Source organism: Cryptomeria japonica, chromosome 5 (assembly GCF_030272615.1).
Source record: "Cryptomeria japonica chromosome 5, Sugi_1.0, whole genome shotgun sequence".
NCBI lineage: Eukaryota > Viridiplantae > Streptophyta > Pinopsida > Cupressales > Cupressaceae > Cryptomeria > Cryptomeria japonica.
In genome coordinates this window covers 113,197,211-113,206,820 of record NC_081409.1, presented here as the reverse complement: position 1 = coordinate 113,206,820, position 9,610 = coordinate 113,197,211, and positions in this window count along the sequence as shown.

Genomic DNA, 9,610 nt, shown 5'->3' with positions numbered 1-9,610 from the left:
CTTTGCTACCAATTGTTAGGTCCCAGAGACAACTGAGAGGGAGGGGGTGAATGTTGGCATTATAATAGACAAAGGGAGATTGTTGGCATTTCAATAAGGATATTGAGAAGGTTGTTGATGATTATGGATATAATTGATTAAGGATGTTTACTGTCTTAATATTATTATTTTGTCATTGATGTCAAGAAATTGATTTTCTAATTCAGTATGATGTTGCCATATCTTAAGAAGTATGATTTGATGAGTATAAAGATGTCGGTAAAAGACACAGAAAGAATGTGATGAATAAGGGGAGGAATAAGTTATTCAATGGGCAACTATTACCGAGTTAGACAATGATGAGATCATGATGTTTTGATTGTTTTGATATCCTACATATGTTGTTGATTGTAAGGTTGATACTATACTATGTTACCGAGCAAAGAACCTAGTCGGTAAACCCTAAGGTTATCGCTATCAGTTAATGAAGGCAGAATGTCTATGGAGTGAAGTTTAAAATTTACCGAGTTGCAACCGAGTAATAACAGAATGCATTGAATGAATAAAAGCATTATTTAATGAAGGAAGCTGATGAGCTGGTTATGATTAAATGATTGGTATGCCGTGAATGAAGTTTGTTAAAGAATCTATGGCAAAAGAAAATTGGCACAAAGATCTACAACTCAGATCGAACCGCAATACCCTAGCACAAGTTCCAAGAAATGTATGCAAGTTCCAAGGCGGGGTAAAACATTTTCAGATCGAAGGATACATTGAACCTAGACAAGTTTGAAGATATGATGGCTATGATTGATCATGGGAAATGTGATCAAGGAGATTAAGCAGTTGGCAAATTGCTTATAAATAATGAACTGTTGATAAACAATGTATGCGGGCAAGTGTATGCACAGGGATGCTACATAGTGATTACTAAGCATAGAAGCTTGAAGACCTATTTTGAATAATAGAGTATAGAGCCCAGCAGATGGACAAGATAAGACCTATGACTAAATTGCATTGAGCAAATAAGAATCTACTTTAGCATTTTAGATGTGAAGTTGCAGATAGATTTTTATTACTATTATTTTGTAAAGTGACAGAAAATCTCTTAACCGAGTGGACTTAACAGTTTATTTGTAAAACCCTCTAGCAAGGTGACATTCTGATTGAGTGTTTGAAATAATTTAACAAGGTCACTTCTAACAAGGTGAAGATCCTAACAGATCTTAGGGAAATCCCTTAACCGGGTCACATTTAGCAATGTGTTTGTAATCTTTAACAGGATTTTCTTTTAACAGAGCATACTCTAGAAGAGTATATTTCTTAGTGGGTCCGAAATCCCACAGTGGTTTTTCCCTATTTGGGTTTCCATGTTAAATCTAGTGTTATGAGTTTTATGATGTTTATATGCTTTTGAGTTTGCATGTTTAGCAGTTTTGGTTATATTACTGAAGTATATGTTACCGAGGTTGAATCTGTTGTTTTTCTGGAAGATTAAGTTTGTATGATTCACCCCCCCCTCTCATCTTATTAGCTTTGCATCTGTACTTAACATTAAGTATCAGAACTATTAGTGAATCAGTTGTCAAATAAATTCAAACCAAAAACAACTTACCCAACTTAATGCTTAATACCGGTAAACTAGTTAAGTATGTCGGTAGACAGTTTTAACAGTTAATTGCTATATTGGTAAAGATTAATGCATGAAACATAAACACAAAGTCATCCACAACACATGACACCAATATTTGTACATGGAAACCCTGTAAGGGGAAAAACCATGGTGGGAAACCTTACCCACAATCAGATGATACTACTGCAGATAGTAAGTGTACATAAATGGGGTCTGCACATACAGAAAGGCCAACAGCCTAGAGCTCACTACTCAATCAGAAAATGGGAGTCACACTGACTACAGTTGGATGGTTAAATCCAATAAGAATCTGCTGCACAAAATAACATCTTCATATGTTGGATTCAGTACCGGTGTAATGCTGACATGCTTTCACAAAAACCTAGCTTCACCTTCAAATGATGTCTGTGTGTATTGCAATGCTTAATCTCGCATATACCTTCACACAATTCTTTTTCGCATTCCACACTTGATCTTACAAATAAGATCTTACATTTATACCATAACCTAAGACCAATTTTAGTAGGTCAGCTTTACAAGATAATACAATAAAACTTTTTATAAACAATATAATATCCGATGCAATAATTGATTAAACATGTTAGCTTAATGCATTTACAACAATAATTAATCATCTCCATAGCATGCCATGCTGATTTGGAAAAGATAAACCTGTCGATGTAACCCTAGATAACCCTAGACCTATTTGCTAGTAAAAGCAAATATGCAAATATGAAATACCGATGATTAATTTGTTAAGATAAGATTTCCACATGATGTCTTTGATATTACCAAGTGTCTTCCATATCATTCCAAGTGTCAGTGATCATTATATCCTACCGGTCAACCATATACCTGTAACTATGCAGTAGTTGCTTCCTGGTGAATGCTGCTAGGTCTCCAAAGTGCTAGTGTTTTAGTAGGTGTTGACATCAATGACAAAACCATACCAAAATACCAACATTGAATCCTCTTACATAAACCCAATTTGATCTCCAATGATTGACCAAATCCTTTGCCTAAATGACCTCTAACATAACCATGATGATCTACAATGAGATCTTACATCTATATATACAAACCCTCAACCATTAACAATTAGGTCAGCCACCAGATAATAAACCACTTACATAATTACAAACCATGTCATTTTTAGACCAAACAAATAATATCCAGCACATAAGACATCCTGGAAACACATCAAGAGATCCAATCCACACGTTACATTAAAGTCGATCTATAAGCTAGATCAACCGGGACCCAGTATAGGTCCACATGCTACACCAATGATCTCCATCTACCAAGTCTCGAACATGATCACCAACAACATCCTAAAACTCCACTAGAAGCTGCACCAACATCACTTATGCAATTCATCAAAGATCTTCATCAAAAGCTCTACTGATGAAACCCTCACCGAAACCAGAAACTAAGATTCTAAGCAAGCAAGATAGCATCTGATCACCAGACCAAAACTAGCTGACCGAATATGAGCATGAGTATCATGATCAAGCCAATTCCATCACCAAACTATACCAAAGCCTAACGGATCATGCCAGATTCAAAACAACCAGAATCCAATCAACCTACCGGGACCAGAAGCATGCCGGTAAAGCATCCAAACAACTAGTGTTGGTATCAATGGCAAAACATCAATGCAACACATAATCAATTCCACCAAATGGCCTTCAATCTCCCCCTTCGGTATTGATGGCAACACTAGATGTGAAAAACATCTAAATACCAAGAAATGCCAAACAAGTCTCCCCCAATGGAAGACAACCAAAAATATCCCACATAAATCTTTGAATGTCAATATCTCTCCCCTTTACTTTTCTTATTCATATCTCTCCCCCTTTGACTTTTTATTTTTCTTTCTTTGTCTTTTTCACATCAATATCTCTCCCCCTTTGACATCAATGCCAGAAATCTGACAAAAATATCAAAGCAAAAACATAAACCATTGAATCACAAAGTTGACTACTCCCCCTAAGTAGTAGCATCCCACATCAGTGCTAGAATGAATAGTATATCTGATAATGCATGGCGGACTGATGACAAACCGCATCAATCAAGTCTCTACCGGAGGGGCAAAAACTCCCAATTTGTCTCTCAGGTACTCAAATGATTCCTTGGGTAAAGGTTTAGTGAAAATATCTGCAATCTACTCTTTAGTGTTCACATAAACCAGTCCAAATTCATTTGCTTCCACCTTTTCCTTCAAAAAGTTATACTTGATAGATATGTGCTTTGTTTTAGAATGAAATACCAGATTCTTTTATATATCAATAGCAACAGAGTTATCATAGTGAATAACTACCGATGCATCACAATCCACCTTTATATCCTTCAACATTTGCTTCATCCATAAAACTTGTGTACAATTAGTAGCAGTAGAAACATACTCAACTTCAACAGTAGATAAAGAAGTACATGACTGTTTCTTGTTGATCCATGAAACCAACTTCTTTCCAAGAAAGAAAGCTCCACCGGAAGTGCTTTTCTATTCATCAATATCTCTAGCCCAATGAGTATCTGTATATGCACATAAAGTAAAGTTATCATCCTTAGGGTACCACAAACCATATTTTGATGTACCTTGCAAGTATCTAAAAATTATTTTCACCGCAATATCATGATTTTCTCTAGGATCACTCTGAAATCTTGAAACAATACAAACAACATTCATAATGTTAGGCCTAGTCTGAGTCAAATAAAATAGACCTCCAATCATATATTTGTATCTTGTAGGATTTACTGGTTCAACAACATCTTTTCTTGTCAATTTCTCACTTGTAACCATAGGATTACTTACCGGTTTAGAATCTCACATACCAAATTTCTTCAACAATTATTTAGCTTATTTAGTCTGATAGATGAAAATACCTTTGTTAGTCTGAGTAATGTGCAAACCTAAGAAAAAATTCATCTCACCAATCATAGACATCTCAAATTCTTTCTCCATATTCTTAGAAAATTATATGCATACCTTACCTTCACCTCCAAAAATAATGTCATGGACAAATACTTCAATAATCAATATATCATTATCAGTGATCTTATAATATAAATTACTGTCAACACTGCCCTTAGTAAAACCAAGCTTCAAAAGATATTTATCCCACCTTGCATACCAAGCTCTAGGTGCTTATTTCAATCCATATAAAGCTTTCCTTAACCTGTAAACCATATCTATATCATTTGATAGTGAAAAAACATCAAGTTGCTCAATATAAACTTCCTCATCAAGATCCCTGTTCAAAAATGCACATTTAACATCCATCTGATAAACCTTGTAGTTTTTATAAGCAACATAGGCAAGAAATAATCTTACAGCTTCAATCCTAGCTACAGGTGCCATATTCTCTCCATAATCAGTTCCTTCCTTCTAAGAATATCCTTTACAAACCAATCTATCCTTATTCCTTATAACTTGACCATCCCCATTTAATTTATTCTTAAAAACCCATTTAGTTCCAATAAAAATTTTGTTTTTAGGCCAAGGAACCAAGGTCCATGTGTTATTTTTCTCAATCTAATCTAATTTCTCTTATCCCCAATGATCTGATCTTCTGAATGATTCAATCTCACATACCTAGGATTCTTTTGACTTTCTATTCCTCTTCCCCATTCTTCAGTTACTATAGAATTCTCTGATACTGTTAGAGTAGCTGGTTCAACACTCTGTTCTGGAAAAGGTGCTACCGGTTCATATATAATCATTTCCACTATGAGTTCCTTCTCATAAAATTTTATTTGACTTTTGTTCAGCTCATCTCCTTTGACATTAGCACTCTCCACAATTCTCTGCAATCTCTTGTTATAACATCTATATGCTTTGCTTTCATTAGAATAACCAAGAAATATGCCTTCATCACATCTAGGAACAAATTTCCCAATAATATCATCTCTCTTGATATAATATTTACTACTGAAAATTCTAAAATAATTAACTGTAGGTGCATTGCCAAACCATAATTCATAAGGTGTCTTACCGGTTTCTCCTTTGGTATGTACTCTGTTGAATGTATAAATAATTGTGCTCACTGCTTCTCTCTAGTAGATATGAGGTAGACTAGCTTCCATTATCATTGTTCTAGCAGCATCCAAGATAGTTATGTTCTTCCTTTCCACAACTCCATTATGCTAAGGTGTCTAGGGAGCATAAAATTATCTTCTTATACCATGCTTCTCACAAAAGTTATTTAACTCACTAGATGTGAACTCTCCACCATGATCTGGACTCAAATATTTAATCTTCAATCATGTCTCAGTTTCCACTTTAGCCTTAAAGATTTTAAACTTTTCAAATGCCTAAGATTTTTCTGTTAGAAAAGTAACCCACATCATTCTAGAATAAGCATAAATGATTAGCATGAAATATCTATCACCTTGAAAACTTTTAACTCTAGTAGGACCACAGAAATAAGTATGAATAAGATCAAGAACATCATTTGATTTATCTTGTATACTCCTAAAAGAGGTTCTAACTTGTTTACCCATTTGGCATTCTTTACATACCAGATTATAGGGCTTCATAATCCTAGGTATATCCCTAACTTCCTTAGTTGAACTGATCTTTACAATGCAATCAAAATTCACTTGACACGGTCTTTTATGCCATAGCCAACTCTCATCAATTTGTGTAATCAAACATGTCTTCTCACCGGAGTTTAAATCAAATATATTACCTTTTGTCTATGTACCGGTTGCAATCTCCAAACCAGATCTGGTAATGATTTTGCATTTTCTATCCTTGAAATCCCTTATCTACCAATTATCCTAGACTCAAAATATTATGACTTAAAACTTCAACATAATAAACATTGTCATTATTGTTCTTACCATCCAATGATATAGTTCCTTTTCCTTTGATCATACATGCTTTGTCATCTCCAAATCTAACTAGATCGCCATCAAATTCTTGCAAAGATATACACTTCCCTTTATCTGCATTCATATGATGTGAACAACCGCTATCAATTACCCATTCATCCTTGTCTTCAATTTTAGCAGCAAGTGTCTGTTAGGTCCCGAGAAGGACAACTGAGAGGGGGGTGAATCAGTTGTGAACCAGTTTTTAATAAATTGTAATCCAAATGAAAATTATTCCAATTTAACCTTAATGTCGGTAAACCAAATTTAAGTGTCGGTAAAATAGATTACATAAAGAGAAACAACATCCACAACACATAACACAAAGATTTTGACATGGAAACCTGGTAAGGGAAAAACCATGGTGGAAAACCTTACCCACAATTAGATGATACTACTACAGATAGTATGTGTATACAAATGGGGTCTGCACATGTAGAAAGGCCAACTTCCTAGAGCTCATTTCTCAATCACAAAATAGGAGTCACACTGACTACACAATTGGATGGTTAAATCCAATGATAATGTACTGCTCAAAATAGAATCTCCAATGTTGGATTCGGTACCGGTTAAGCTCTGAACATGAGTGTCAAAACACCCTCATAACCTTCCTTCAACCTTCAAATAATATATGCATGATTCACACAAGGAGCATATTTTCACTCTTCAAAATCCACTCTCACTCATGACATGACGATCTTCAATAAGATCTTACAATCATATATACAAAACCTAAGACCAAATGAATAGGTCAGCTCACTATAGATATTACATTTAAATCAGTTTCAAATAAGTCTTGATGTGATACAACATGTTGGCTCAATACATTTACCACAATAACCAATCAATAAACAATCTCCATTACATGTTGTGCTGATCTGGAATAGATAACATGTACTGGTCCATAACCTAGACTTATCTACCAGTAAAGGAAAATCTATCAACCTAATTAGACCAATAAGAAAAACATCAAAACCAAACTTCCAATCTATGTCTTTGACATAACCAAATGATCTCCAAGTTATCATCGTTGTCAGTGAAAAATATAACCTACCGGTGAACACATATCGGTGAGTGTGCATAAGCCACTAACCATACCCGTGAACCATAATGTAAACCTCCAAGAAGACAAGTGTTGACATCAATGAAAAAATCAATGCAAAACATGACAAAGTCATCCATAATACCAACAATCTCCCCCTTCAAAATTGATGGCAACACTAGATGGAAAAACATCTAAGTGCCCAAAAATAGAATGCCAAAACTAGTAAACCAATCAACCTCCCAAAGATAGATCAATACAAAGTTCTGTTAGGTCTCAGAGACAACTGAGAGGGAGGGTGAATCAGTTGTCTAATAAATTCAACCAAAAATAACTTAACCAAAACTTAATGCTTAATACCAGTAAACCAAACTTTGTCGGTAGACAGTTTTATCAGTTAATTGTAGTACCGGTAAAGATTAATGCATGAAACAGAATAACATCCACAACACATAACACCAATATTGGTACGTGGAAACCTTGTAAGGGGAAAAACCATGGTGGGAAACCTCACCCACAATTAGATGATACTACTACAAATAGTATGTGTATACAATAGGGGGTCTGCACATGGAGAAAGGCCAAGCGCCTAGAGCTCACTACTCAATCATAAAATGAGAGTCACACTGACTACAATTGGATGATTAAATCCAATGATGATGTACTACTCAAAATAGCATCTCCATATGCTAGATTTAGTACCAGTTTAGCTCTGATTGCTTTCACAAGATCCTTCCTTAAACCTTCAAATGATGTCTATGTGTATAGCTCTACTTCTTTTCACATATACCGATTTACAATCTCTTTTCTTGCATATCTATAATCTCACAAATGAGTTCTTACATTTATACCATAATCTAAGACCAATTGAGTAGGTTGGCTCACTAAAAGATATTACAATTGTTAGGAATCCCACAGATACTGAGAGGGGGGGAGGGGTGAATCAGTATCTAACCGGTGAGTAGAATTTCTTGAATTAAAACATGCAGAACATATTATAACAGTGTGCCAATATGCAAGAAATAATATAATAAATAGAATTAAGAACATCCATATGAAAAGTACACCATAACACAAGGTTTTAACGAGGGAACTCGGTTTGGAAAAAACCTCGGTGGGATTTGTAACCCACAATATTCACTCACTAGCCAATAAGAGAATATTACTTACAATAGGGGCCTGCATATGCAGGAAGGCCAACTGCCTAGAGCTCACTACTCAATGGGAAGTCTCACTGACTTACAATGAGGATTATACAAATCCAATATCTTGTACTGCTTTACAATAGCATCTATAATGCTTGATCCAGTACCAGTTGTTGCTCTGCTTCTTACATAAACCCTTAGCCTATATTTCGCATAATAGGTCTACCTAATATTTTTCCTTAATACTTCTTTTCTCATCTCGAATGTCTACAATGATCTCTTTTATATATAAGAGTCATTTTACAATTTTCCAAGTTGGCTTACAAAGTTTTTACAATAATAAACAAAATATAATATAACAAAATCCTGTCGGCCTCTGTGCCGATATACTTCTTTTCTTTGTGCCGGTATACTTCTTTTCTATGTGTCGGTGCTAGTGTCCTGAGTGCCGGTGTAGAGCGTGACCTGCTAATGCTAGTATAATGCCTTTGTTGGTGCCATAGGATTGCAAGGTTGCCATCAATGACAAAACCTTCAATCACATACAATGTCTCATTGGAGTGTGCATATGCCAACAATCTCCCCCTTTGGCATTGATGGCAACACTCATGAGAAATTTCAAAAATGTATCAAAAAATGTGAAGTCCAAAAATGTAACCAAAAATGTGTGTGCTCCCCCTGAGCATATGATTCCTATGATATTGAATTTTCTCATCCCACTACTCCCCCTTTGGCATCAATGACAAAGGTTGTCAAGATATCAGTAGAGTTTGTAGTTTCAACCTTGTAACTTGGTGGTTACAATTTGAAAAAGATCTCCCAAAATCAAGTTTATACTATCCATAAACTTCTTGCTATCCTTTATTGTTGTCTCTGTTCTCTTCACTGTACCGGTGAGATGCTGCAAATGCTTTGCTAGTGTTTTCTATCCCTGTA